Source organism: Megascapheus bottae, chromosome 20 (genome assembly GCF_031878675.1).
Source record: "Megascapheus bottae isolate mThoBot1 chromosome 20, mThoBot2.hap1, whole genome shotgun sequence".
Lineage (NCBI taxonomy): Eukaryota > Metazoa > Chordata > Mammalia > Rodentia > Geomyidae > Megascapheus > Megascapheus bottae.
In genome coordinates this window covers 17168148-17196115 of record NC_143528.1, presented here as the reverse complement: position 1 = coordinate 17196115, position 27968 = coordinate 17168148, and the positions used below count along the sequence as shown (strand labels likewise).

Sequence of the window (27968 nt, the reverse complement as noted above, 5' to 3'; positions counted from 1 at the left end):
CTGGGTACTTTCTTTGAATTCTTTTTGCTCAGGGCTAGTGTTCTACACTTTGAGCCACAGCTCCATTTCCAGTTTTGTGGTGTTTATTTGGAGATAACTCTCACACTTTTCTGTCTAAGCAGGCTTTAAATCTCAGTTCTCAAATCTCAGCCTCCTCAGTAGCTAAGATTTCATTTGTGAGCCACCAGATCCAAGCTTAAAGCATATTTTTAAAATTAAAGTAAGTCTTGTTGTATTTCATCTTCTTATCTTCTACTTTTTTGCATGTAGACTTCAAGAAAATTTTTTAGTGTAGATTTTATTCTTGTTATAGATGATTAAAACAAAACCGTAGGAAGGTGTTTTAGCAACGAATATCACAGATACTTTATAAAGAAAAAACCTGAGGCATGAAAAGTAAAAAATGAAACAATAGCAGGTTTTATCTGTGGTTGTTACAAGATGATTCTAATCTAGAGCTATACCTTCTTGAGAGGAGTACTTTGTCCTCATAAAGTGGAGGGGGTGAACCTAGCTTTTCAACTCCTATTTGCTCTATCATTACTTCATTAATGAGACAATACTCTCATGATATCTAGTATTTCTATGAGGCCCTGTTGTATTTCATTAAGTTTCAACACGTGAGTGAATTTTTGGAAATACATACAGACCATAACAAAAGGTAAAATAATTTTTGCCAAGTTCAGACAGCTAATAAAAAACTAGGCCAATGGTCAATGTCAGATATACTTGAAGCAAAATGTTGACTGAAAATGACTACTGCATGTACCAGTGCTTTTCAAAACTGAATTGTAAAATCAATTTGTTTATTAAGGACCAACATTTATTTATTTTTTTTTACTGTGTACATTTTTTATTGTAATTAGTAAAAGGGTTACATGATATTTGCCAGATAGAAGGTGCATTAATTCACATACATTGATACCCTTTCACATGTCTTGGTACCCATTTCCCTCCCCCCCCACACCCCCCACCCGTCTTGGTTTTCCCCCCTTCCCTATCAAATTTCAAATATCCAAATACAAATAAATTCAATATATCAGATAACAAAGTGAGATACTATATCAATATGAGATAACCAAGGGACAGCAAAGGAGATGAGAGACAACGTAGTACATTAAGGACAACAATCATTCATTATACCGCTTTTGTTTCAATATCCTGGAGGTCCTTTCAATTAGCTTCACATTATATGGCCTTATGTATCAAGATTTTGCTCTATTGCAGATCTCTGCTAGTAGAGCCCAAGGTTTCTACTGATTATGACGAATGAGGGAAACCATTGAGCCTAAGTTCCTTTGAGTCTGGCTTACTTCACTTAATATGATTTTTTCTAAGTCTTTTCATTTCCTAACAAATGGGGCGATGTCATTCTTTCTGACAGCAGCATAGAATTCCATTGTGTACAAATACCACAACTTGTTGATCCACTCATCAACTGAGGGACATCTAGGTTGGCTCCATATCTTTGCTATGGTGAATAGTGCTGCAATGAACATTGTTGTGCTAGTGGATTTCGTATGTCCTTGTTTCTGGATGGTTGGGTAAATGCCAAGTAGTGGAATTGCTGGGTCATAGGGGAGTTCTATGTTTAGCCACACTGCTTTCCATAGTGGTTGAACGAGTTTGCACTCCCGCGGACAAACATTTATTTAAAAAGTAGACGATACAAAGTAGAATCTGATAGAATCTCTCAGAATGGAGAATTTACGTTGACAAAAGAGTAAAGTACATTTCATAAGGCTTTTATGTCAGAAGATTTAGGTAAGTGTGTTGATAGGTAGGTAATGATGATAATGAATGATGATGAAGATAATACATAAATAGTTCATATAGATACTTCAATAGGTAAAAGGTACATACCATGTATGTGGACAAGAGATACAGTGAGAGATTTAGAAGTGACATGAAGATATTTCCTACAAAACATTATATATGTTACAAAAGTTAAATGTAAAAAAGGGAAGTGGTAGAATTTTACCAATGCACTACTGTAGTGAATTATTATGAGAAGTAAATGCAACAATATAGCATCTGAGTTAGAATGAATGTTCAGTACAATTCTGATTATTCTTGTCAGTAAAACTACATTGTTTTAATATTTTCCCATAATCATGGACAAAGAAAGCAAAACACAGTCTGTCATCCTAGAATGTTATAGTCTTCAGGGTCTTTCAATATTACCTAACAGAAGAAATTCAATATTTAAAGCATGGTCTAAACATACAAACAGAATGTATGATGTTAAGCAAGGGAATGATCTCTGAGTTTATATTGTCTTTATAGAGCATTCAAATATCAGTCCCATCTCTGCTTAGTGAGATCTTCCTTGAATCTGCAGCCTTGATCTACTTGCCATATTGTTCATATTGTTAATGTCCCTCTTTCTCTCCCTCTACTCCATCTCTTCCTTTCCATCTGCCATTGAGAACAAATATAGTCATTGAAAGCAGAGCTTAATCTTCATTTGGTCCCCACTATAATTTTAGGCCTGAACCACAGGCAGCAACCAATATATATTTCTTCAATACTTACAGATACAATCCACACGTCAGTAGAATTTAATTTGGTATCCATTCAATCTTCCTTGCTCTGGATCATCTAAATCATTGCAACAAGATAACCATTGTATTGTTTTGTAAATTTTCTGCTTTGAGATACACTGTAATTTTAAGGTAAACTTTTCTCCCAGATGCTTAGCATCCCCAATGTCTGAAAAGGCCGACTGGAGAGAGCCAGGATCAGTAATTATTAACCAATATCCCAAACTAGCAAGTATTTAGTGTCTCATTTCCTCTCTTTCTTACTTAGTATTTCCCCAACAGTGTTGATTGTGTTCAATCCAAGATAAATGGGAGCAAACTGGAAAAAAATGAAATTATGACTATTAAAGCAGGAATCAGAAACTTATATAGTAATAAATATGGGTTATTTGACATTATATTCCTTAAGTATATTTTATGTTCTTTTATATTTGTGAGCAGAGTCTGTTAACCAGGAAGTAACAGAATAGCCTGCAAAAATTTGTTGAGTGTTTCCATAAATTCTCTGATAAAAATGGCATTAGGTTTAAGAAGTACCATTATATATATATATATATAAATTACATTATTTATATGTGTGTGGGTATATATATATATAAGTCCACATGTATATATATTTAATTTTATGATGAATTTAAACTTTTATCCTTGGAAGCATACTAAGTAGGGGAATATATAGTGTTTTATTTAGAAATCATCTTGCTCCTCTCTCATAATTTTGTTTTCTCTCATAATTTTATAATACGATTTTTAAAGGATGGCCCAACTCTTTGGTGGAAAACATGCTTCAAAGTCACATGAGAAATCAGAAGACAGGATAAACAGAAAGAAAAGGAAACAAAAAACTTATTAAGGGGGGAAAAATCACCTTAATCCTTAAAATTCTGTCTTCAGATGTCTGTTCATACAGACAACAAAATCTATTTTAATCCCTTTTTATTATTTTTTTTTGTGGGTCATGGGGCTTGAACTTGGCCTGGGCACTGTCCCTGAGCTCCTCAGCTCAAGGCTACCACCCTACCCATTTTCTAGAGGTTAATTGGAGATAAGAGTCTCAGGTCTCAGGTCCTTTGTGCCCGAGCTGGCACTGAACTTTGATCCTCAGATCTCAGCCTCCTGAGTAGCTAGGATTACAGGCATGAGTCACCGTGCCTGGCTTGTCTCTTTTTGGTACACACAGAAGATCTCTCTCTCTCTCTCTCTCTCTCTCTCTCTCTCTCTCTCTCTCTCTCTCTCTCTCTCTCTCTCTCTCTCTCTCTCTCCTCTCTCTCTCTCTCTGCCTCTGTCTCTCTCTCTGTCTCTGTGTCTGCCTCTGTCTCTCTCTTTCTGTCTCTGTCTCTGTCTCTCTCTCTCTCTCTCTCTCTCTCTCTCTCTCTCTCTCTCTCTCTCTCTCTCTCTCTCTCTCTCTCCCTCTCTCTCTCTCCCCCCCTCTCTCTCTCCATTTGTTGTTCTCTTTTGTCCTCACTAACAAATTAATTTGGGTTATACACTTGTATCTTCTAAATCTAAATGGAAATAAAAAAGATCTACAAAGACATGCCTTTTATTCCTACAGTCATTTTATCTCTGAATTATTTGCTTTTATTCAGACATAACCTTATCTCTCACATTTTATAGTTCTCTCTAGTAATCACCATTATAAGAATGGGTGCATTCCTATGGTAACTGAAACATTTTTAAGATCATTCATTATCCCTCCAAGGAACATAAACTCATCCAGGCAAATGGAATCTCATTAACCAACTTAAGCAAGAACATGTGCCTAATGGCATTAGCCATTTCAGTTGGCAAAGTGCCAATTCATGATGTCAGATAAACCTAAAAATCAGTATACTCTAATCCCTGACAAATTTAAGTCACATATAATATAAAATAAATTAAGAAAACAGCAGTTACAGCTCTTCAGAAAAATATGGCAAGATACATTGCAAACCACAAATTTTTGAATCCTATCTAAATTTTCAAATGATAATTTTACAATGGTAGGTGACTTTGGTAGAATTTTCGAATTTTCTTTTTTCTTTAAGTTCCTCAATCTCAAACCGGTAACAGTCTAAAGTAAGATATTACTTTTTTTGTTGTTGTTGGGTAATGCATAGAGAGGTTACACATATATTTGTTAGGTAGCGCGTGCATTACTTCTTGAACATTAATACTCCTTTTCGTGTTTTTGTCTCCCTTTCCCTCCCTCTCCCCTCCCAATCATCTTGTTTCCCCCTTCCCTTCCCTATTTCAAATAAACAAGTGAACATATATACAATACACCAGGTAACAAAGTCAGATACAGTAACCACATGAGATTAACCATAAGGGGGGAAAAAAGAGAAAGAAATAACTGCTTATAAAGTGCTTTATCTTGTGTAATTGTTGTTCTCAATATACTATGTTATCTCTCTTCTCTTTTGAATAAACCCTCTATACACATAGTATATTGAGAACATCAATAACAAAGATAAACCTCTTTTCCATATCCTAGAGTTCATTTTGTTTAGTCTCATCCTATATGACCATAGCTTTTGAACTATTGTGATCCTCTGCTAGGAGAGTCCTATATGTGTACTAATTATTACAAATGAAAGAAACCCTGGAGCCTATGTTCCTTTGGGTCTGGCTCACTTCACTTGATATAATTTTTTCCAAGTTTGAGATATTGCTTTTTTATGTATATACCCATCTTGGTGAACTTGGGGCCTGGAAGTGGTCCCTGAGCGTCTTTCGCTCAAGGCTAGTGCCCTACCACTTAAACCACAATTCTACTTCTTGGAGATAAGAAGTTCACAAACTCCTGCACACACTGGCTTCAAAATTCAATCCTTAGATCTCAGCCTTCTGAATAGCTAGGATTATAAACCTGAGCTACCAGTGCCCAGCAAGATATTGCATTCTTAAACAAAGATTAATAACCTCCAATAGTCAACAAAGGAAATACAGTGACCTTTACCGCTTTCAGAATTTTAGTTGGATAGGCCTTGGAAAAGAAGGCCTCAGTGTTCGGAAGAAGAGAAGGTGAATGTATGATACACGCCATAAAGCTAATTAGTGGCCAGGCTGACACTGACTCCACTAATTCAAATTAGATTGGTGCTACTACTTTGCACCAATTGCTGTTTGTATTTTACCAAATGAAATTTATAAAATTACCTGAACCCACATCCAGTGTCAGAGTTTTGTGACATGAAAAGAAAGAATGAGGCAAATTACAAGGAGACATTCTCTATTGGAACCTTTAGCATCTACTTTCTCAGCGAAGAAAAGTTTGTACTTTGAAAGTAATAGGTTATTGTCTGTGAAGCTAATCAGAAGCCTATTGATAAAATTTAATTACCAATAGAGCTATTTTTTTTAAAGATTCTAACTCATGGATATGAACAGATTGGATTCTTGTGGGTAATGATTCATTCACTTCGACTCCTCCTGTGCCCTGTTTCATTTGGCAGGATTGATTTCCTCTCTCCATATAATTTCACTTGTCACTACTCATGACTTAAGAATTGACCCTCTCATCTCTTTGTACTTTCACTTGTGAGACAAATTCTGTTCTTAAAAACAATTGAAATTACACATTAATGAAAAACAACTGAAGGTAGAATTTGCAAAATGTGTGTTTGAATTACTAATACAAAGGTGTGTGTGTGTGTGTGTGTGTGTGTGTGTGTGTATGTAGCTGAAGAGCTATACCTCTAAATGAATCTCAAATTATCATCAAGACTTGAATAATAGATTAAAAATGTCAAGTACTCAGCCTTAGCTCCATCTCACCTTACACATGACTCTGTAGTAAGTCTAATCTTTGGCTTCCACACACACAAACAAAAAAGATGAAATGGAAAATAATGGGTTCTATCACTCCCAGTTACTCCCAGGTTCTAAAGTGATTCTCAAGTTTAATGAGAGAGAAATATATATATGAGAGAGAGAGAGAGAGCGAGAGAGCGAGAGAGCAAGAGAGCGAGAGCGAGAGAGCGAGCGAGAGAGCGAGAGAGAGAGAGAGAGAGAGAGAGAGAGAGAGAGAGAGAGAGAGAGAGAGAGAGAGAGAGAAACTAAGTTAAAGTTTTCATAGGAATTACTGGACAACAGCCCTTCTAAAATCATTGGTAAGGTTATGGGACTGTTTTCTTCCCTTCAGTGATGAAGATACCTTCTTGGGTTTGAACTTGGTTGAAGAAATTGTAGAGCTCAATGTTTGTAACAATTTCCTAGGAATTTCCTAGGACCTGAAATTATAAAATCGGAACTCAATGAGAGCAGGACCATAACAAGAGCAAAGCTCTGTATGCATCTGGCATCTTGTCCTATGTGCAGGTGGTATTTGGTGTCACTTCTCTGCCACAGAACATTGGGAACAAGAAGAGATACAATGAGATAGATGGCTTTAGGTGGGGTCATCCTCTTCTCTTTCCAACTATACCTCCCTTACCACATGTGATCATTTCAAAGCAGAAATGCCAGGAAGTGGCACTGTGGCTCAAGTGGCAAATAGCTAGCCTTGAGCACAAAGTGTCCAAGGACAATGCACAGGCCCTGAGTTCGAGCCCCAGGCCTGGCAAAAAAAAAATAGTACAACTGAAGTAGAAATTCTGATGTTTGACATCTATTTCCCTGATTGAAAATAGTTAAAATCCATTACTCTGTTCTTTTTTGCATGAACTTGAAGTGCAACAGACCAGTCATTATCTGGGAGAGGGTACAGAGATCTTAATATTTTCTCTAATTACCTGTTTCACACAAATCAATGGTCAAATATATAAGCTTATATCATGGGAAGACTTTCACTCCATAAAGTATTGAAATATTCAGAAGACAATACATCTCGAGGGAAGTTAGCTTATCAGCATGAAGAAATGTTACTTTGCCAGGAACAAAAATCAGATTTAACTAACTGGATATGTTATTTAAACCAAAACAAAACAAAACACTGAATGTACAGATTTCTTCCTTGACTAAATGTGGAAATAACACCTACCCTTTAAACTTGATAGAATTAGAGTAGATGACTATCATGTCTTACTGAGATAACTAATATAGGAAAAAGTAGTGTGGTTTTTTATTTTATGGATATAGAAATATTTATACAGAGAGAGGTCACTGGAGAGCTCTGTCTAGGTATATGCGAGTTAAATAAGACTTCTTTTTGGAACCCAGGAAGGCAAAAAATACTGAAACTCAGAATCAAGCCATGGAGATACTTTGGGGATTGTTAAACTCTAAAAACTATTGGGATCAAAAAGTACACAGTGATTTCTTCATTACATAGAATCACAGCATTCAATTCTGCTTCTAGCTTCCAAGTGAAATGACCTGGTAGCTTACAGAAATGATGTAAAATTGTCAACTGTGCTGAGAAACAAGAAGTGTCAGCCATATGTCTATGGACATATATGTGCTAGATAGTCTGCAAATGTTAAAACAATTCAAACCCAAACTCTGCCTTCATAAGAAATCACAGCTCTCTGGAAATTCCATGATGAGCCTCCTGAATGGTCAGAAAACAAGTAATAAGTCCTCATGGGGGCACTTGTTTCTCTGGATGCTGTCAGGATGCATGCCACTTAAAATCCTTGCTGGTTCTGAAGACTGAGCAAATGGCAGGCATTGAAGTACAGCAACATAGCCAGCAAGAATTTTAAGACAACTTCGGTTCCTCTGTTGTGTACAATATCGATAAAGGCCGAAGCCACTGCTTGATCCTGGCTGATATTGAGATTGATCAACATGACGATTTGGAAACAATTTAATGAGAAGATTTCATTAAAAATAACATCCGTAATCATTTAAGTTCAGCACAATAATTTCAAGACTACCTGGAAGAACTGAACAGTATCCTATGTTTAGGAGAGTAAGGAGAGTTGGTGGTTTTGCTAAGTGATGCAAAGGAAAACAACCTTTGCATTGCATTGCTAAGTAATGAAAAGGAAGGCAATTGGGCCTAAATCTGTTTATTGTCTTTAATGAATAAATAAATTTATCAAAGGAAATAGAGATGCATATACTCATTGGCATGCAAGACATGTTCCTCACACTGACAATATACTTGCATAACTGCTTCATACCAGCTTGTACTCCATGTACAATTGTATCCTCCTGAAATGCCTTTGTCTCTTCTCTTCTTTATCCCACAGAAGCATCTTTATTCAGACTGAATCCAAATCTCTCTCTCTCTCTCTCTCTCTCTCTCTCTCTCTCTCTCTCTCTCTCTCTCTCTCTCTCTCTCTCTCTCTCTCTCTCCAGCCATCATGCCTGTCACCAAGGCCCTAGAGGACACATTACCCTCACAGCCTTGAGAATCAGTCTTACACCTGCAGTTCCAGGCAGTCATCTGGTCACTCTTAGGTAAAAGGTTGGTTGTTAAAGCCAAAAATGAGACAGTTTCCTTAGGCCTATTGAAATCCTGTGGATTCTTGAAATGTCCAGGTTATTCTTTCCTTTTCTTGAAGAATAACAACTGTTCATAAATGGATGGTTCTAGTGAACACTCATGAAGAATTTCACAAGGCCACCAGCTTTTGCTTCATTTTTGTTGCATCTCTTTCTCCTTTTCTGAGATCAAGGTATATCAGTGTTTCTGCAGCTCCATCCATATTTCTGGCTCCTGCTGAAATATACCCACAGATTGTATTCATAATTTTTATGGCATGATTGCCTAGCCACAAAGTTGGCCTTTCCTCCAGAACACACTTTGGCAATTTTTTGTACAATAGGGAGAAGCTGAGAACTTTCCAAATCTCAGTTAATGTTCCTTTGAGCTAAATTTCCTGAGTTTATCTACTTCCTTTCATATTTAACTGAAGCAACATGGAAACTGAAATTTTAAAGCCAGACTGTACTTTCCATACTTTACTTAGAAATATTCTCAGGGAAATATGCAAATTTCTAACCCACAAATTTAACATTCCATCAAACACTAAGACACAATACAACCAAATGACTTGCTAGTTCATATCAAAAATCACGCATTGTCCAATAACATTTCTCATTTCAGCTGAGTTTTCACCGGAAACACTTCTTTTGGTGGGGGCTTGCAGCCTGAACTATTCTGGGTGATAGCCTTGATCTTCTCTTGCTCAAGGATAGAACTCTTCCACTTGAATTAGTGCTGCACTTTCAGATTTCTTGGGATAGTTAATTGGAAATAAGAGTCACATGGACTTCCCTTCCCAGGCTGATGTTAAACCCATAATTCTCAGATCACAGCCTCCTGAGTAGCTCAGATTATCGACACAAGCCATCAGCATCTGGCAGAAATGTTTCCAATGCCTATATGTCGACAATTTTCAAAAACATCTGGACTTTTCAAAATTCTTGAAGTCAGTTTCTAATCATTGTTTCGAAGTCATTTCTACATTAAAAGTTAAATACTTGTTGGGGCCGGGAGTTTGGCCTAGTGGTAGAGTGCCTGCCTAGCATGCACCAAGACCCGGGTTCGATTCCTTGGCACCACATACATAGAAAAAAGCCGGAAGTGGCTCTGAGGCTCAAGTGGTAGAGCTCTAGCCTTGAGAAAGTCCAAGGACAGGGCTCAGGTCCTGAGCTCAGGCCCAGGACTGGCAAAAAAAAAACAAAAAAGTTAAATACTTGTTATAATAACACCCTAATTCTTAAATTTTGTATTTATTAGAATTTTCTGGAGAAATAAAAGATACGAGTTTAGAGAGAAGAAGGAATGTTGATTTTAAGAAATGTATTCAGGCAATTGTTAAGGCTTGGAAAGTTCAAAGTTAGCTGAGTTAGGCTGGCAGGTTGCAAATTCAAAGAAATAGTGAAAAGCCAAGTCCTTGTTGCCCCAAAGAGGTTAATCTTTGTTTAATTAAAGAGCTTCAACTAATTAGATGGATGGTGCTAACCTACATTTTAGAGGAACATTGCTTTAATTAAAGTCCACAAATTTAACTGTTAATCTCACCTACTTAATAATGAACCAGTGGCTTCAGAGGCCTGTAATCTTAATTACTCAGGAACAGAGATCTGAGGATCACAGTTAGAAGCCAACGCTGGGAGGTAAAATCCATGAAATTCTTTTTTTTTTCTGCAAAAAGCTTTATTTCATTTGGTCCATGGCTTGGAAAGGGCTAAGGGTATTTAGTCGGAAGTTGCCCAGTGGCTAGAGGGAGAGGCTCAGGTGAAATGGCCCTCAAAGGCTGCTGGATTCTGGGATCTTTTAGTCATGCTTGAGGGTGAGATGTTCGAAGAGATACTCGCCCAGCCCAGCCTGAGGAGCGCCCAGCCTGCAGAGGTTAGTTAGATGGTCGCCCATCTTCTTGATAAGCTTCACCTCTTCATCCAGGAAGTGGTTCTCCAGGAAGTCACAGAGATGGGGATCTGTGCGGGCAGAACCCAAGGCATGAAGGTCCAAAATGGCTTGGTTCAGGTTCTTCTCCAAGGCCAAGGCGGCTTCCATGGCTTCCAAGGTTTTACCCCACTCATCTTGAGGAGGTTTCTGCACATCCTGGAACAGCGCGCAGCCGCCACGCTGGTTCTGCATCTTCAGGAGACGGTGGGCGCCCTCATGCTTCTCCTCCGCCAGCTCGCACAAGAAGTGGCCCACGCCATCCAGAGCCACATTGTCGGGATCGAAATAGTACCCCAGAGAGAGGTAGGTGCAAGTTGACCAGGCGGTTGACGAATCTGGGAGGTCATGGCTAGTAGTCGGTGTAGAGCTAACCACACACACACACACCAAAAAGGCATTGGTTGGTCCGGGAAGCAGGAGACGGGGGAGAAGATAAGGGTCGGAGGTTGTGAGTGGAGAGGAGATCCGAAGGTAGTCGCTGGTGGGAAAGAGGAGTCCCTGGTCTGTTCCGTCCAAACACTGTTGAAGCAAGAGACAGATCCACGGGACTGGCGCGCGCTGCTGGTTTTTTTTTTTTTAAATTGCCAGTCCTGGGGCTTGAACTCAGGGCCTGAGCACTATCCTTGGGCTTTCTCAAGGCCAGAGCTCTACCACTTGAGCCACACTACCTCTTCCAGCTTTTTCTATGCATGTAATACTGAGGAATCGAACCCAGGTCTTTGTGCATGCTAGGCAAGCACTCTCCCAATAGGCCAAACTCCCAGCCAAGTCCATGAGATTCTGTCTGCAAAAAGCACCCCTGGCCCAAGAAAAGTATGGAGTTTGGGTTCAATTAATAGAGCACTAGCTTTGAGTACAATATAGCTCAACACTCAAGCCACAGGGCCAGCACACACACATATACACACACATGCACACACACACAGGCACACACAGGCACACACACATGCATATGCACATACACTCACAGACACATACACACACTAAACACATTGGCTTTACAAAAAAATACTTACTGCACATCTTGGTATTATTACTTGTTTTATTATACTACTACTTTATAATAGCACAGTAATAAGACATGTCCATTTGTTTTCTGAAACTAGATGGTTCTGAATGTCTCTATTTTTTTTCCTCTAAACATTTGTAAGAGCTATTTACGGCCATCTTTAATAGGTACAAATTGATTATGTAACAGAAATCCTCCCACTAGGAATAAAAACAAATATTATGTGACATTCTCTACCCTGTCCCTCATAATTCATGCTGATGGAAGCTGAACAGAGCTGAGAGCATGACGAGCCCGTAGACGATGGCAAGGTGATCAATGAAGTACCAATGAGGTCTCAAAAACAGCCAGGAGACTTGTCTGCGGTGCTGTCCAGTTATAAATATACAGTCAAAAATAGATTTTCTTTTTCTCCTGAGTAGCAAGTGCTTGTTTATAGGTATGTCACCGGCCACTTCAGTTTGGGGATTCTGTTTCACTCTGAGAAATTAAATGATCGACTTTCCTTTAGGGGACGGACTGCTATACCTACTTACAAAAATCCCCCTCCTTCTTAATTGCTACTATAACCCTCCAAATCATATTCTTTTTGTGTATTTTTTAAATTGTGAAAATGATATAAGAGGGGTTGCAGTTACATAAGTACTGTTAAGGATTACATTTCTTTTCAACAATATTAACCCTTCCCTCATTTTCCCCCATTTCACTCCCCCTGACTCTCTTCTCTCACAAGTTGTAAAGGTCATTTCCAACATAGTGTCTTGTGAGTATCACTGTTGCATCTAAGTCATATTCTTAAGGACCAATATCAGTTGTGCACTCTCAGGCTGACTAGTAATGCTTCAGTGGTTCTCTGGACTGTGAAGTGTTAGATGGTTGTCATGACGATTTCCAATATTTTGCTGCTGTTGTTAAGATGAAAAAACTAGTACAGTTTGTTGCTTTCCTTGTAAGTTTCAAAGCAAATACATTCAGTTAAAAATAAGGAAGATATTAAGGAAGGTAATTGATTTTCATCCATGGTGAAACTTTATCACTAAAGTAAACTTAAAATTAAGGGAGCAAAAGAGTATAAACATTTTTCCAGTGGAAACCAAAGGATTCTTTGTGTGTACTTAGTTAAGACTACTCACCTTAATCCATTAAAAGCCAGAAGGAAATTTCCTTAGCTCCAAATCCCAACAAAATCCGCAACTATGAATTTGTTATTTCCAACTTGGCATGTTGTCTTAGTTCATTTTTCCTTTCTAGTACCACAAGACATCCCAGTCTTATCTGTATGTGTAGCTTAATTTTAGTCAAATAAAATATTAAATGCTCAAAGGCTTTGTATTTCTTGGTCTGGAATTAGAAATAACACTCCCTAATAACTTTTGCAATCTCTATAAGTAAAAGCAGTGTCCCTGTTTCCTGGAGAAATGATGAAACAAATGGCCGGGTTAAAGAGTTCTGTGGGATAGTTTCTTATAACTAAAATTTTCATGCCTCAGGCAGGAGAGTCGGCAGTAACATTGAATCCTGATAATAGAGCTAACAACCTTTCCCTCCAGCACAACCCCAACCAAGATTGTCAATTCCCTGTTGGTGCAAAATTGTATTGACTTAGAGCTCTCCTCTCTCTACCTCTCAACCTCTGTCCCTGTTTGTAAATATACAGTTGATAGTCTCTCATGAAATCACCATTGAATAATACATTGTTTCCATATAGCTATATGGGCTCTGGAGACCCCCAAAGCATTTTACAGTGTAGATGTAGGTCAGTTACCCCAGAAATGAACTGAAACAAAGCTATCAGTGCAATTCTATGAGTCCACATTTGGGATAAATAGCACAACTGAGGATTCCAGCTTGTGTTATTTCATTATATTTTCCTTAAAATAGTAATGCTAAAGGAATTCTATTATTTTGCACTTCCTAAGAGCCAACCTATACCTGTTTCATCAAGAGTACAAAGCAAATTCCTAATTTGAATTTAGATATCATAAAGCAAAAAGATAAACAACATAGGACATTTTGCTATTTTCAAAACATTCACACAGACTTGTAACATGAGCAACTTGCCAAATGGACAAGAAAAATAATCACAACATATTACCGCTATTTTGTTGAATAGGCAACCTAAAGAAAAATATTCAAATTTCTACGTTCAAACAGGTAACAACTCACAGAGTTTAAGGATTTAGGAACTTTTGGAAAAGTCTCCTGAATTATTGCGTATAAAGAATAGTATGCGCAGAAAAAAATCACAAAATATGTACTCTATCTAGATTATTCTTTAATGCTATCAGATGTAAAAAGATTAAATCTTATTAGAAATTTAAAAAAAATTATAATTAACCTTGCTCAGAATTCAAGCTGTTTTTGTTTGAACTCAATGTGTTTACAGCCTAATTAACTAATCTATTCTATGAATTTTATTCTGGCAACAACACACACTCTCAACCTATAAAATGTAATTTCAAGGAAGTTATATGCTGTATTAAAGTCAAGGTGGGAGATAGGTGGGGTATTTCTTCTAAACTAAGGGTGCATTTTAGTAAAATATATTTATCACAATGTATGAGAAATTAAAAGATAAGACATGGTATGGTCTTTTGCTTTTTATTTGCTGACATAGAAATCTTATTTTTTAAAAAATATACTGAATCTTATCTTGTCATTTCCACAAAAAGCACTTACCAACCTTTCATCTCTTCAAAATCATTCTTTGACAAGACAAAGAGAAGAATAATATGTGGGTGGCACTCTGAAATAATAACCAGGGGAGTGTCATAAGAAAGAACATCATGTCATCGCAAGAAGGTTTGCTGAGAGTCAGGATTAATGTCTTCATGATTACTTATGAAATAGAGTGATTTTACTTTTGAAACCCAAATGAAGTCATTAATTCTAAAGGGCAGATAGAGCTTCACAAGTTCTATACTCACCTTTCTAAGAATAAAGGAAGAAGGAAATTAGGCAGCCAACTTACTGAACATTTTTTTCCCTCTGCTTTGTCACATTAGTCTTTTATTCTTCTCATTGAGAACAAACATGATGTGAAAAATCACGGAGCTAGAAAGCTGACTAGAATGCATGTACTCTGGTCTGTGAGTAGCTTATTCGTGCCATGGGTGAGGAATCCTGAAGAACAGGCACTCCACCTAGGTTTTATACCTCAGCAGTCACATGCCATGACAGACAGAAACAATAGAGGTTATCCTCAGCAAAGGCCTTTGGAAGTGGGTAAAAGGAGACAAGGAAATAGGAGCAGAGTCTGGAGTGTTCCAGCCAGTCTCTCTTAATATCAAAATACTGCATTCTGGTGGCCTCAGTTGACCTTGAGAACTAGGCGCAGAAAGAAAAGCTGAGTCAGTTCAAGGTAGCCCAAAGATCACTGAGCTTAGATGGCAGAGTGTTTCCATTTCTTGGTTCTGTCTCTTAGAATATTGTCGTCATTAATCTCATTTGTACTGTGGTCAATCCATACATTGTTACTATTGTTAATTTCAATAGCCATCTTTCACATCAATCACCAAAAAGAAAATAAAGGATTCAATTCTATTTTCATTTACATTTTTCTATTGTTCTTCCCTTTCTAATTTTGATCTAGATATCTTGTCAATATACTTCTTCTTGAAAATGTCATTTAACTTTAATTCCGGGGAATATCCCCTTAGCATAACACCCTCAGTTTTAGTTTGAGAAAGTCTCTGCTTCTCCTTAATTTTGAAGAATAATTTCTCTTTATACAAAACTTCAAGTGGGTTGAATGTTAGCTTACAATAACATTGGTTATGTGATTTCTGATGATAAATTCTGTGTTATTCTTGTCCTGTTTTCTTTCCAGATAAAATATCTCTCTGAGACAAGGTTTGAGTTAATCTTTGTCAGGTGTATTCTGTAGTTTATATATGAGAAACCCTGATGTATGTTTTTCCTTATTTGCATTTTTAGAATTTTCTGAGCTATCTGTATGTGCAGAGTAGCATACACCATAAATTTTGCAAAGTTCTCAGCATTAACTGTGGCTCCATTCTTTCTTCGCTCTCTTTCTACTAAGCCAGTGAAAGGTATGTTACACACACACAAATTATTCATTTAGTTTATAACCTTGCAAAGAATATCATATAAGGCCTGTTGCTCACTTATTGGACATCCTTTTTATTTGTGCTTCAGCTTGGCATGTTACCATTGATACATAATCAAGCTTATGAATTCTATCTTTGGCTTTGTCCAGTCCTCTGGTGAGCCCATCAAAACATTCTTCATTTGCTATTTGTGTATTTATTTATTTATTTCTAACATGTCCTTTTGGTTATTACTTTGTGGAATTTCCACATTACAGCCAGAATTAGTTATCCTTGTCAAGATTTTTTCATTTTTTGTTGTTTTACAATAATTTTATTGTTACTACTATTAATGTGCTATACAGAGGAACTACAGTTTCATAAATCAGGTAATGAGATCATTTCTTTTTTAAACAATGTCACCCCTTCCTTTACTATCCTCAATTTCTCTCTCCTTTCCCAGTCCACAAATTACATAAGTAGTTTTTCACATGGTGTTTACTGAATAGCCTATTTGCATTTGTTCACCCTTCTTCCCTGCCTTTCTGAATCCTCCTTTTACTCCCCAAGAATTAAAAAATTTCAAAGCCCTCATCAGCATTTACTCTAGATCCTTCAAAACACTAATCTTAATTCTTTTATATTCCTTTCTTTTCAATTCAAAATCTGTCATTTTGATACTGGTTCTGATGCTTCCTTTGTTTCTTCAAGATGTAGTTGTTCATGGAATATGTGGTATTTGTTTAAGTTGAAAAAGAGCTTTTATCCCTATGTCTCCTAAAAATTCATCTGCAGATAGATTCTGTGCCTTTTAGTTCTTCAGCTATAACTTGCTATTTCACAATAGAGCCCTTTTGGCATGCCAGCAAAGCATGGGGAAAAAAGCCTTTCTAGAGCCTCAGAATTAAGTCATAGTGCTGGAGATTAGACCTAGGGCCTCACACTCCCTTTTACTCACAACAGATATACTATTGTGAGAGCTGCCCCCTTTATTCACATATTTTTATTGTAATTAATAGAAGGGTTACATTATATTCACCAGATGGAAGGTGCATTACTTCACAAATATTGATACCTTTTCTCATGTCATAGTCCCCATTTCCCTCCACCCCCCCGCCACTCATGTTGTTTTCCCCCCTTCCCTATCCAATTTCAAATAACCAATCAAACATATATACATTATATTAGATAACAAGATGAAATACTGTAAAAATATGAGATAACCAAGGGACAGCAAAAGAGATGAGAGATAACATAGTGCATTAAGGACATCAGTCATAATATGGCTTTTGTTTCGATATCCTGGAGGTCCTTTTATTTAGCATCAGAGTATCTGGCATTATGTATCTAGATTTTGTTCTATTGTAAATCTCTGCCAGGAGAGCCCAAAATTTCTACTGATTATGACAAATGAGGGAAACCATTGAGCCTATGTTCCTTTGAATCTGGCTTACTTCACTTAATAGGACTTTTTCTAAGTCTTTCCATTTCCTTACAAATGGGGTGATGTCATTCTTTCTGACAGCAGCATAGAATTCCATTGTGTATAAATACCACATCTTGTTGATCCATTCATTAACTGAGGGACGTCTGGGTTGGTTCCATATCTTTGCTATGGTAAATAGTGCTACAATGAACATCGTTGTGCTAGTGGAATTAGTATGTCCTTGTTTCTTAAGGATTGGGTAAATGCCAAGTAGTGGAATTGCTGGGTCATAAGGGAGTTCTATGTTTAGTCTTTTGAGGAACTGCCATACTGCTTTACATAGTGGTTGAAGGCGTTTGCACTCCCACCAACAGTGTAGTAGTGATCCCTCCTGGCCACATCCCCTCCAGCATCTGTTGTTATTAGTTTTCTTGATCCTGGCCATTCTAACTGGAGTGAGGTGGAATCTTAGAGTTATTTTGATTTGCATTTCTTTTATGGCCAAAGATGTCGAGCATTTCTTCATGTGTCTATAGGCCATTTTTGTTTCTTCTTCAGAGAAGACTCTCTTTAAATCTTTGGCCCATCTTTTAATGGGATGGTTCTTTCTTTGGAGATTAGTTTTGGAGTGATTCAATTTTTTGAGCTGTTGATACGTTTTAGATATGAGATCTTTGTCCGTTGTATGGTTAGTGAAGATCTTCTCCCACTCTGTAGGTTTCTAGTTAATTTTCTAGCCATGTCCTTTGCCACACAGAAGCTCTGCAGTTTAATGCAGTTCCACTTATCCAGACTTTCTCTGATTTGTTGTGTTTTTTGGTCCTTATTAAGAAAGTTTTGACCTGTGCTAAGGAGACCTAGTGTATCTCCTATTGCTTCTTGTAAAGTTTTCAGTGTGTCGGCTTTTACCCCGAGGTCTTTGATCCATTTAGAGATAATCCTAGTGCAGGGTGACAAAGAAGGATCCAAATTTAGTTTTTTTGCAGAGAGCTGCCCCCTTTTTGGAGATGAAAGTATCTGATTTGTCTCTCTGAAGTGGCTTCAAACTCTACTACACAGATCTCAGGCTCCTGAAAAACTAGGTTTATGTGCATGAGCCATGGATACTCGACAAATCTCAGTGTCTTAATGTTCTCTGGTACCCATCAAGTCTCAGTATCTTTACTAGCCCATTATCAAGTATTTCATAGCTTTCCTCTTGCATCTATAGAGATAGAAGAAAAAGAGAGGGATCTACTGTCATAGAGAAATATATTTCTTTTTTTACCTTTTTTATTGTCAGGATAATGTATAGAGGGGTTACAGTTACATTTGTCAGGTAGTAGGTGCATTAGTTCTCACATATCGATACATTGATCTCATGGTTTTTGTCCCTGTTTCCCTCCCCCCAACTCCTCCCAATCATCTTGTTTTCCACCCTTCCCTTTCCTATTTCAAATAAGCATACATACAATATACCAGGCAACAAAGTCAGATTCAATAACAACATGAGATTAACCATAACGGCAAAAAAGAGAAGAGAAATAACATAGTACATTAAGAATAACAATCACACAAGATTATCCTTTTGTTTCCATATCCTAGAGTTCTGAGAAGTGTATTTCTAGGTAGGATAGTGCTTGAAGTCTTTATCCCTGAGATTTGGCTGTGGTGATAAAGAAGAATCTGGAGCATTTTATAAGGATGGTGCTTTTCCTCCCACTAGCCTGGTCACAGGCACAGCCATGGGAGATTGCTCTTGCTTTTGCCATGAAATCCTGATAGCGTCCTGGATAGTACAGAATCCTAACACCACAGTGCCCAGCAGTTTCTTACTCCCCAAGTCATCCACATTCAGACTGAAGCAGTTCATTATAAAACTACCATTATGTTTCTTGCTAGTTTATGTCCCCACATGTCTCCACTTTAGGTAATATGACTAGATCTAGGATCGTCAGTGTCCACGTGTCTCTCAAGATTTCAGGTTGATGATTGGTCCTTGGATTTCCATTTTCTGATGAGTCTAAAAAAAAGCTTGCTTTTCACTTTGGCTTGTGTAATTGTACAAAGTGATGACTTCCAAGCTGTCTCCATAGAAAAGAAACTTGAATGGAAATTCTACAAATTTAGCCTTAAAACTTTGCTTGGTAATTTCTTCACTCTGGGCAATTCTTAGAATGGGCCACTTCTACTCAGGAACAAAGGCATATAAGAATAGTAATATATTCAAAGAACTAAATGTTCCACCTTTAGGCCACCCTAGCTTTAAATTATTAAACACATATTTTTCACCATTCTCTTTAATCTAAAGAGAATTAGGTTAATTAATCAATACTAATAGCTGACTTTAGCTATTAATAAGAGCGATCAAAAGTCTGAACTTCTTACATATTGCATTTAAACTAGATCATACTGCATATTATACCATAGATTTTAAGAAAATTAATCAAAAAGATATTATCTGTACAATAAATTGATTGAGTGAATATATATGGTGAACCAGGCAGTGATGGCTTGTGCCTGTAATCATGGCTACTCAGAAAGCTGGGATCTGAGGAATGCAGTTCAAAGCCAGACCAAGCAGGGAAGTCCTTGAGACTTTTATCTGCAATTAAATAGCAAAACACTGGAAGAAGTTCTATGCCTCAAGTGGTAGAGCATTAACCTTGAGAAAAAAAAATGTTTACAGGGCTTGGGATTTAGCTCAGTGGAAGAGCACATGCCTAGTAAGTGCAAGATCCTGAGTTCAATCATCACCTCTGAAAAACAATAAAAAAGAAAAATGCTCACAGACAATGGCCAGGCCCTGAGTCCAAGCTCCAGGAAGGGTGAAGATATCTGTGTGTGTGTGTGTGCTTCTGGATTCTAGTTTGTTGCATAGATCTATCAAAGAACCATGCAAATGAAAAGGAAAAAAGTGATTCCCTCTATTCATGTACATTCCTCCAACCAAGTCTAGTGTTGGCCTTTCAACATGAACCCTCAATAAAGGGCTTTTGACTGCTTTGGATTGCTGTGCAATCATATCCAAACTGCAAAAGCACAACTATGTGCTTAGCTCAAAACTAATTTATACTATCTAGTGCAGAAATTCGTAGTATCTAAGGCAGAGATTAAGATCTGAGTTATATTGAGATTTTTTTTCCTTTTTCCCTACTCATTTTTGAGGCTTTACTAGTATGCTGATAGGGAACAGGACAAAAGGAAGTGTTCCCCAAGAAGTATAAAAAGGCTAAATGCCAGCATTCTTTCATTTCAGACACAGGATTGGCAGTGGTTTTTTTTTTTAGGGGACAGTCCATTCCTTTGACTTTTGAGTTGCTAGACATTTCTTATACATGCTGACACTGTTGCTTTTCCTTTAGGTTGCTTTTTCCTTTAGGTTGATGTGATTTTTCACTTTTTTTGTCTGGGAAGTTCAGAGGCGATATAAGATAATATTCTAAACTGAAAGACTATTGAGTTAACAGTGACTACTGAGGCAGAAAGACTCAACATAATATAGAACTAACTACTTTATCTTTCTGCTTTAACTGGACAGGTGTCTATCTTTGAATTTCCCCAAATCCATGACAATTTTCTTACCTTCTGTTAGATTATGTTCTTACCTTCAGTTCTACATATTAATATTCTATACTTTAACTATTATCATGGGCAGTAACTCCTCTGTAGAATATATGCTGGTGTCTTCAATTAGATGTTATCTTTCCCTGGATTGAACTTTTATGTCATTTTGTTCCCTCATTATCTTTTCATAATGCAGAGACCGCGATAAAAAGTCAATTCTCATTATTTGCAGAGTTACAATTTTCTCATTGTTTGCTGCAGTTACAAACTTGCTGATAACTGAAGTGACAAATACTAAACCATTATTCCTAGGAGTAAAATCAAGTTCGGTTCTGGAGTCCTTTGTTCACATGTTTGTCAACTGATCTAAGTTTCAATTCAAAGCCACCTTCTTCAGTACATCATTGCTGATTCATAACACTGAACTCAGCAAGCACTCACATATGACTCAAGCTCATTGATCCTAAGTATTTGCAGGAAGATCACATCCATTTTAAGCTTGGGAATATCTCATGTCTTGTAAAACTTCATGGTTATGATTGAAGCCATTTTAAACAGTGAAATAAAACCAAAAACATATGGCACAATATATATAGTAAAAGCTACCCCGACTCTAACTAGTATGAGCTACAGAATATGAAACCACAGCACCTTCTTGTTCGGCCTCAGTTTCGTTTTTTAAATCACTCTACAAACATCTGACAATAAAAGTAACATAGATTCTGACTTTACTGTAACAAATAAATTTGATTGTGAAGATAAATTTGCAAATATACAGTATGTGAAAAATTAGGAAAAACTATGTGTGTACATCTGAGTGTGTGTGTGTGTGTGTGTGTGTGTACGTGTATGTGTATGTGTATGTGTATGGATGTTAAATGCCTGTTCTGTGCCAAACTCCAAATTAGATATTATGAATATAAAAAGGAAGAGTATCTCAATCTAGAAGGGAAGATTATCAAGTAACTGATGCTTGCAATATGGTGTAGAATGAACTAAAGGAAAATATGTAATCAAGCATCCTCATTACAAAGGTGGTTAATGGAGCATTAAGATGGAAGAAAAACTGTCCGCCATGCTGAGTCCTAAAGGACAACTAAAGGTTTGTTCCAAAACATCTAGTATACTATCTGAATATAGGTAAATAACAAGATAAAGTTTCAATTAACAAGATCTACTTAGCTTTCAAAAATAAAATAGGAAAAAAGTCACCTACCTCAATACTAAAACTAAAATATTAATAAGGTACTATAACTTGTCCACTAAAATGACCAAAACAAAACAGACAAACAAACAAACAAAAAATTCATAATACAAGGTTTTATTGAAGATAGGGAACAACTAGATCTCTTAGAAATTGCATATAGAAGCCTGGGACTCTGGCTTAGTGGTAGAGTGCTTGCCTAGCATGCACGAAGACGCAGGTTCAATTCCTGGGTACCACATATATAGAAAAAAGCCAGAAGTGGTGCTGAGGCTCAAGTTGTAGAGCTCTCGTCTTGAGAAAGTCAAAGGACAGTGCTCAGGCCCTGAGCTCAAGCCCAGGACTGGAAAAAAAGAAAAAAGAACTTATTTGGAATTTCTGGCAGCTTTTTAATAAGTACTTGAAGATAATAAAATAAGATGAATTCAAAAATAAACTTGCATTTCGAACCAATAATAATCATGCATTCTGATATCATAAATAGGAGATCTAAAAGGATTAGTGAGCTTATAAGTAGTAATACCAAAGTCCACACTGGTCCAGAAAAAAGGCAGTCAGCTGCAAGACAGAAAGATGCCTTTGTTTAAAAAACTAACCTTGCCGAACAGGGGGAAGGAAGATGGCGCCGAGACAATAGGGATGCTGCCTAGCTCTCTCACAAAAAGAGAGAACCAGGGAGTCCCACGAGCCAACTACCTTAAGAAATCCACATCAACAAACTCAAAAAGCAACGAAGAAGGACTCAAACAGGAAAACAAATCCAGATAAAGCTCACATCCAACTTTCTCAAAGAATTCAGAACACGAGGACCCCTCCCCAACCTCTCACCCCCAGATCCACCCCGCAAAAGCCGGGGAAAGCCGCGAAAAGCATCAGCAGGCGCTGGCTCCAAGCCATGAAAAGCGGCGGCAGTGGAGGGCACCAGGCTGGGAGCCCAACTGCTGCAGAAACCAGCACAGAACTGGGCCAGCAGAAGAACCCAGACACAGAACCAGAAGAGCAAGCAGTGGAACCCAGACACAGAACATAGGTGGCGGCGGAGACCCGAGGGGAGTGAAAGACTCCCCACGACCATGGAGCACCCGCAGACGGACGCAGAGGCGTGAGTAATACAGCGCGTCCCCAAGCACATCTGGAAAGCAGAGCTGTGCCAAGCAATAGAACTTAACTCCTCCACCCTGCCCGAGAAATGTGGGGAGCCGGATGGCACCTGTTTCCTGCCTCGCTCCTTGTAACTTATTTGGTATGTGAGTGCGAGGCCTTTACTCGTTAATAAGTATCAAGTTGCTCTTCAGTCTGCGCATGACGAAAAAGGGCGTGACCAATCCCGAGTCTCAAAACGGCCTTACCAACAGAGCAGCCAATGGTAGAGAGCCCTTTGTTCCTTGGGCCTATATAAGCAGTTGCATTTCCTGGCCCAGGGCCCCTCTGCTTCAGCTCTCCCTTTAACCAAGTGGCTCTTCATTAAAAGCGTGATACGAGAAGGATCCTCGGGTGGTGTCCGTTCTTCCCTGCTGGTCAGGGGTGCCGGGCGCCGCAGAGAAAGACTGGCGGGAGCAGGGGGGCAAGGAATTTAGAATCCTGTCCCTTCCCTCAACAGCCCCCTCCCTCAGGCCATTGACTGGAGATTGACAGGCGGGCTACTTAAGACCCAGCACCCCACCAAGGGAGGCAGGACTGTCCCAACTCCCACCCGCCCAAGGGGCTCAACCCCCAGCCCTCTGACTGGAGACTGACAAGCAGGCAAACCCTAAGACTCAGCACCCCACCAGGGGAGGTGGAGCTGTCCCAGCTCCCACCCGCCCACCAGGATCCTCTCCCAGGCCACTGGATCTGGAGAGTGGAGGGCGCTGGGACCCTGCCTTACAAAGCAGGTAGGGGGAGAGGGAAAATAGGAGCCAGCATCTGCCCCCCCTCAATTCTTGAGCGGCACATCCTCCAGCTGGGAATCCTGAGCAAGACAGCACCGAGGGGCCTCCCATAGTCACAGACTCTGACAAAGCAGTGGAAACACAGCAGGGATCTGAAGGGCCTACCAGCAGCCAAGCTCCCCTTCTGAGAATCAAAAAGGCGCGGCTCCGCCCTTGGAGCCCACGTCCTCAGCTGGGCCACGCCCCTGGGAACAGAGGGGTCTCCTGCTGGTCCTGTGGAGAGCCCCTGAAACTCTCAATCCCCAGACCCTTGGCTTGGGGCCGCCCCTGGAAACAGCACAGTAAAACGTCTGCCAACGGCGCTCAGACGGAAGCTCGCAGATCCATCCCATGGTCCACTGTGAGGCCACTGGTTGGGCCAAGAGCTAGTCATGAAGCAACACATAAGTTTTATTCAAATTCTTTCCAAACTTTGTACTCAAATATGCTACGTACTTACCAACTTAGGTCAGTTATCCTTACGCTATACCTTTTATTCATTACTACAATATTCTTACACTCCTACGTTAATCCTCTTGTACCTCCCCTGACCTCTCTCATTCCATTTTTCTACCTCTGGACCTCTGTTCATCTTTCAACCCTTATACTGCATGGATCTACACTTGATGGCTGTTGAGCAATACTGTATATCTAGGTGTTTAATTATTCTCTAGGCTCAGAGGGACTTAAAGACAATAGAGATTGGATTGAGAGGCTTATTGTTTTGGGTATAAATCGCTTATCAGTGGATGTATTAGATTGGTTGGTAACTGCCCAAAAAGAAAGAGTGATAACACCAATCAAAACTTGTGAACATCTAGTGTCTGCCAGCTACAGAGGTCTAGGTTGGTTATATCTGAAAAACTATAATCGTATTTAGTATTAATCGTGCTCCCATTTTCAAATGGGCAGAACAAGAAACTCAAGAAAAATGTCAAATCAAGAAACAACATCCCCCACCCAATGTAAACAGACAATGGAACAGTCACTGGCAAACCTAGAGGAGAGTCTTCCAAGTGCTATACAAATGCAATTGATAAACATCATTAATGAAAAATGTGAAAATATAAAGAAAGAGATAAGGGAGGAAGCCATAGCTGAACAAGAGGAAACCATGAACAAGGTGATAAGTGAAAAAGAAGAAGCCATAAAGGAGGCCATAATAAAGGTTTTTCAAAGAAAGATGGATGAATTCATAGAATCCACAAATAAAAAGGTGACCGAACTCCAGCAAATGTTCAAAGAAAGTAAAGCTACTGAGCTAACCACACAAATGGAAAACAAGGAGCTAAAGAAATCCATACATGACCTAAAAGAAGAGATGCAAGGCATCAAAAATGAGCAATTAGAAGCAAGGGAGATGAAAAATAAAGTAGATAGCTTTGATAGCAGGTTAGACAATGCAGAGGAGAGAATTTCCGGGGCTGAAGATAATTTAGTTATTATAGAGAAAGAACAGAAAATGAGTCAATCCAAATCTAGGAAAAATGAGAGAGCACTTCAGGAGGTCCAAGGAAGCCTAATTTAAGGCTAATTGGTATTGAGGAGGGCGTGGAGAAAGAGGTCAATGGTATTGGAAATACACTTCAGGGAATCATCTCAGAGAATTTCCCAAATATCCAGAAGGGCAGGCCCATCCAGATACAAGAAGCTTTTAGAACCCCAAACAGACCTGACCAGAAAAGAACATCCCACTGCCACATCGTAATCCGAACTGGATCAATAGAAACCAAAGAAAGGATCCTAAAGGCAGCCAGGGAAAAGGAATCAGTAACCTATAAAAGAAAACCAATCAGAATAACCCCAGGTTTCTCAGCAGAGACCATGCAAGCAAGAAGTGACTGGAAGCAAATATGTCATGCCCTTAAGTCAAATAACTACCAACCAAGAATACTGTATCCAGCTAAGCTCTCATTCATAACTGAGGGAACAATAAAAACATTCCATTCCAGGGAAAAAGTGCAAAAATATGTCGCAACAAAACCAACACTACAGAGAATTCTCAACGATGTTCTATACATAGAAAACCAAAATAAATGCAATATAGGGAAAGAAATGGCACCTAAACAGCATACCATCTAAGGACCACAAGAACTGTCAAGACACAGGCCCTAATAAAAGCTTTGAAAAATGGTAGGAACTAATAAATATCTCTCAATCCTAACTCTCAATATCAATGGACTTAACTCTCCAATTAAATGGCATAGGCTGTCCAGTTGGATCAAAAAGCAAGGGCCATCGTTCTGCTGTCTTCAAGAGACACATCTTACCCAAAAAAAACAATCATCTTTTGAAAGTGAGAGGTTGGAATAAACTCTATCAAGCTAACGGCCCCCATAAACAGGCTGGAGTTGCCATCCTCATATCAGATAAAACAGACTTCAAACTAAAATTAGTAAGAAAAGACAAAGAAGGTTACTACATACTACTAAAGGGATCTTTCCTCCAGGAAGACATAACGATCCTAAATATTTACACACCCAATCCTGGAGCTCCGAACTTCATCAAGCAAACTTTACTTACACTGAAACCGTACATAGATCGAAATACAGTGATTGTCGGTGACTTTAACACACCACTCTCACCTATGGACAGATCAACAAGGCAAAAACTCAACAGAGAAACCTTAGAACTGAACAACTATATAGACCAACTAGATCTAACAGACATCTGCAGAATATTCCACCCAGCAACAACACAATATACATTTTTCTCAGCAGCACATGGAACATTTTCCAAAATAGATCACATCTTAGGCCATAAAACAAACCTGGTCAGATTCAGAAATACTGAAATTATTCCATGCACACTCTCAGACCACAAAGGCATCAAACTGGAACTGAATACACATCTCCACCAACGAAAACCCTGTAACTCATAGAGACTGAACAACACATTGTTGAATCACCAATGGGTCATTGAAGAGATCAGAACAAAAATCCAACCGTTTATGAAATTTAACAGTAAGGAGCACACAAAATACCAACTCCTTTGGGACACAGCAAAGGCAGTACTCAGAGGAAAATTTATAGCGCTGAGTGCCTACAACAAGTTGGAAAAATTGCAAACCAACAACTTAATGTCTCACCTTATGCTCCTGGAAAAAGAGCAACAAGCCAACCCTAATCCCAGTAGAAGAAAGCAAATAATTAAAATCAAAGCAGAATTAAATGTTTTGGAATCCAAAAAGCTATAGAAAGAATCAACAAAACAAGGAGTTGGTTCTTTGAAAGTATTAACAAAATTGACAAGCCCTTAGAAAATCTTACCAAAAAAAGAAGAGAGCATACTGAAATAAACAAAATCGCAGATGAAAATGGTAATATCACGACAGAAATTACCAAGATCCAGAATATCATGAGGGAATACTTCTCAAACCTTTACACCAACAAATTTGAGAATCTAGATGAAATGGATGAATTCCTAGCCAATATTAACATACCCACACTGAACCAAGAAGAACTAACCCAACTCAACAGGCATATTTCAAGCTCTGAAATAGAAATGGCAATTAGAGAACTTCCACCTAAGAAAAGCCCAGGGCCAGATGGGTTCACAGCTGAATTCTATAAGGTCTTCAAAGCAGAGCTCACACCAATACTCCTCAAGCTCTTCAACGAAATTGAAAATGAAGGTTCCTTACCAAACTCATTCTATGAAGCCAGTATAACCCTCATCCCCAAACCAGACAGAGATTCATCAAAGAAAGAGAACTATAGACCTATATCTTTGATGAACATTGATGCAAAACTTCTCAACAAAATACTGGCCAGCCGTCTACAACAACTCATCAAAAAAATTATACACTATCATCAAAGTGGATTCATCACGGGGAGGCAAAGCTGGTTCAACATACGCAAATCAATTAATATAATTCAACACATCAACAGGAGCAAGGACAAAAATCACTTGATTGTCTCAATAGACACAGAAAAGGCATTTGACAAGATCCAACACCCTTTATGTTAAAAGCTCTGGAGAAACTAGGAATCCA

At 38.4% G+C, this 27968-nt stretch overlaps 1 pseudogene; it reads right to left on the bottom strand.

The window, feature by feature from the left end:
• Positions 1–10694: 10694 nt before the first annotated feature.
• Positions 10695–27968, bottom strand: part of LOC150049232 (ferritin light chain-like) — a 31795-nt pseudogene continuing 14521 nt past the window's right edge.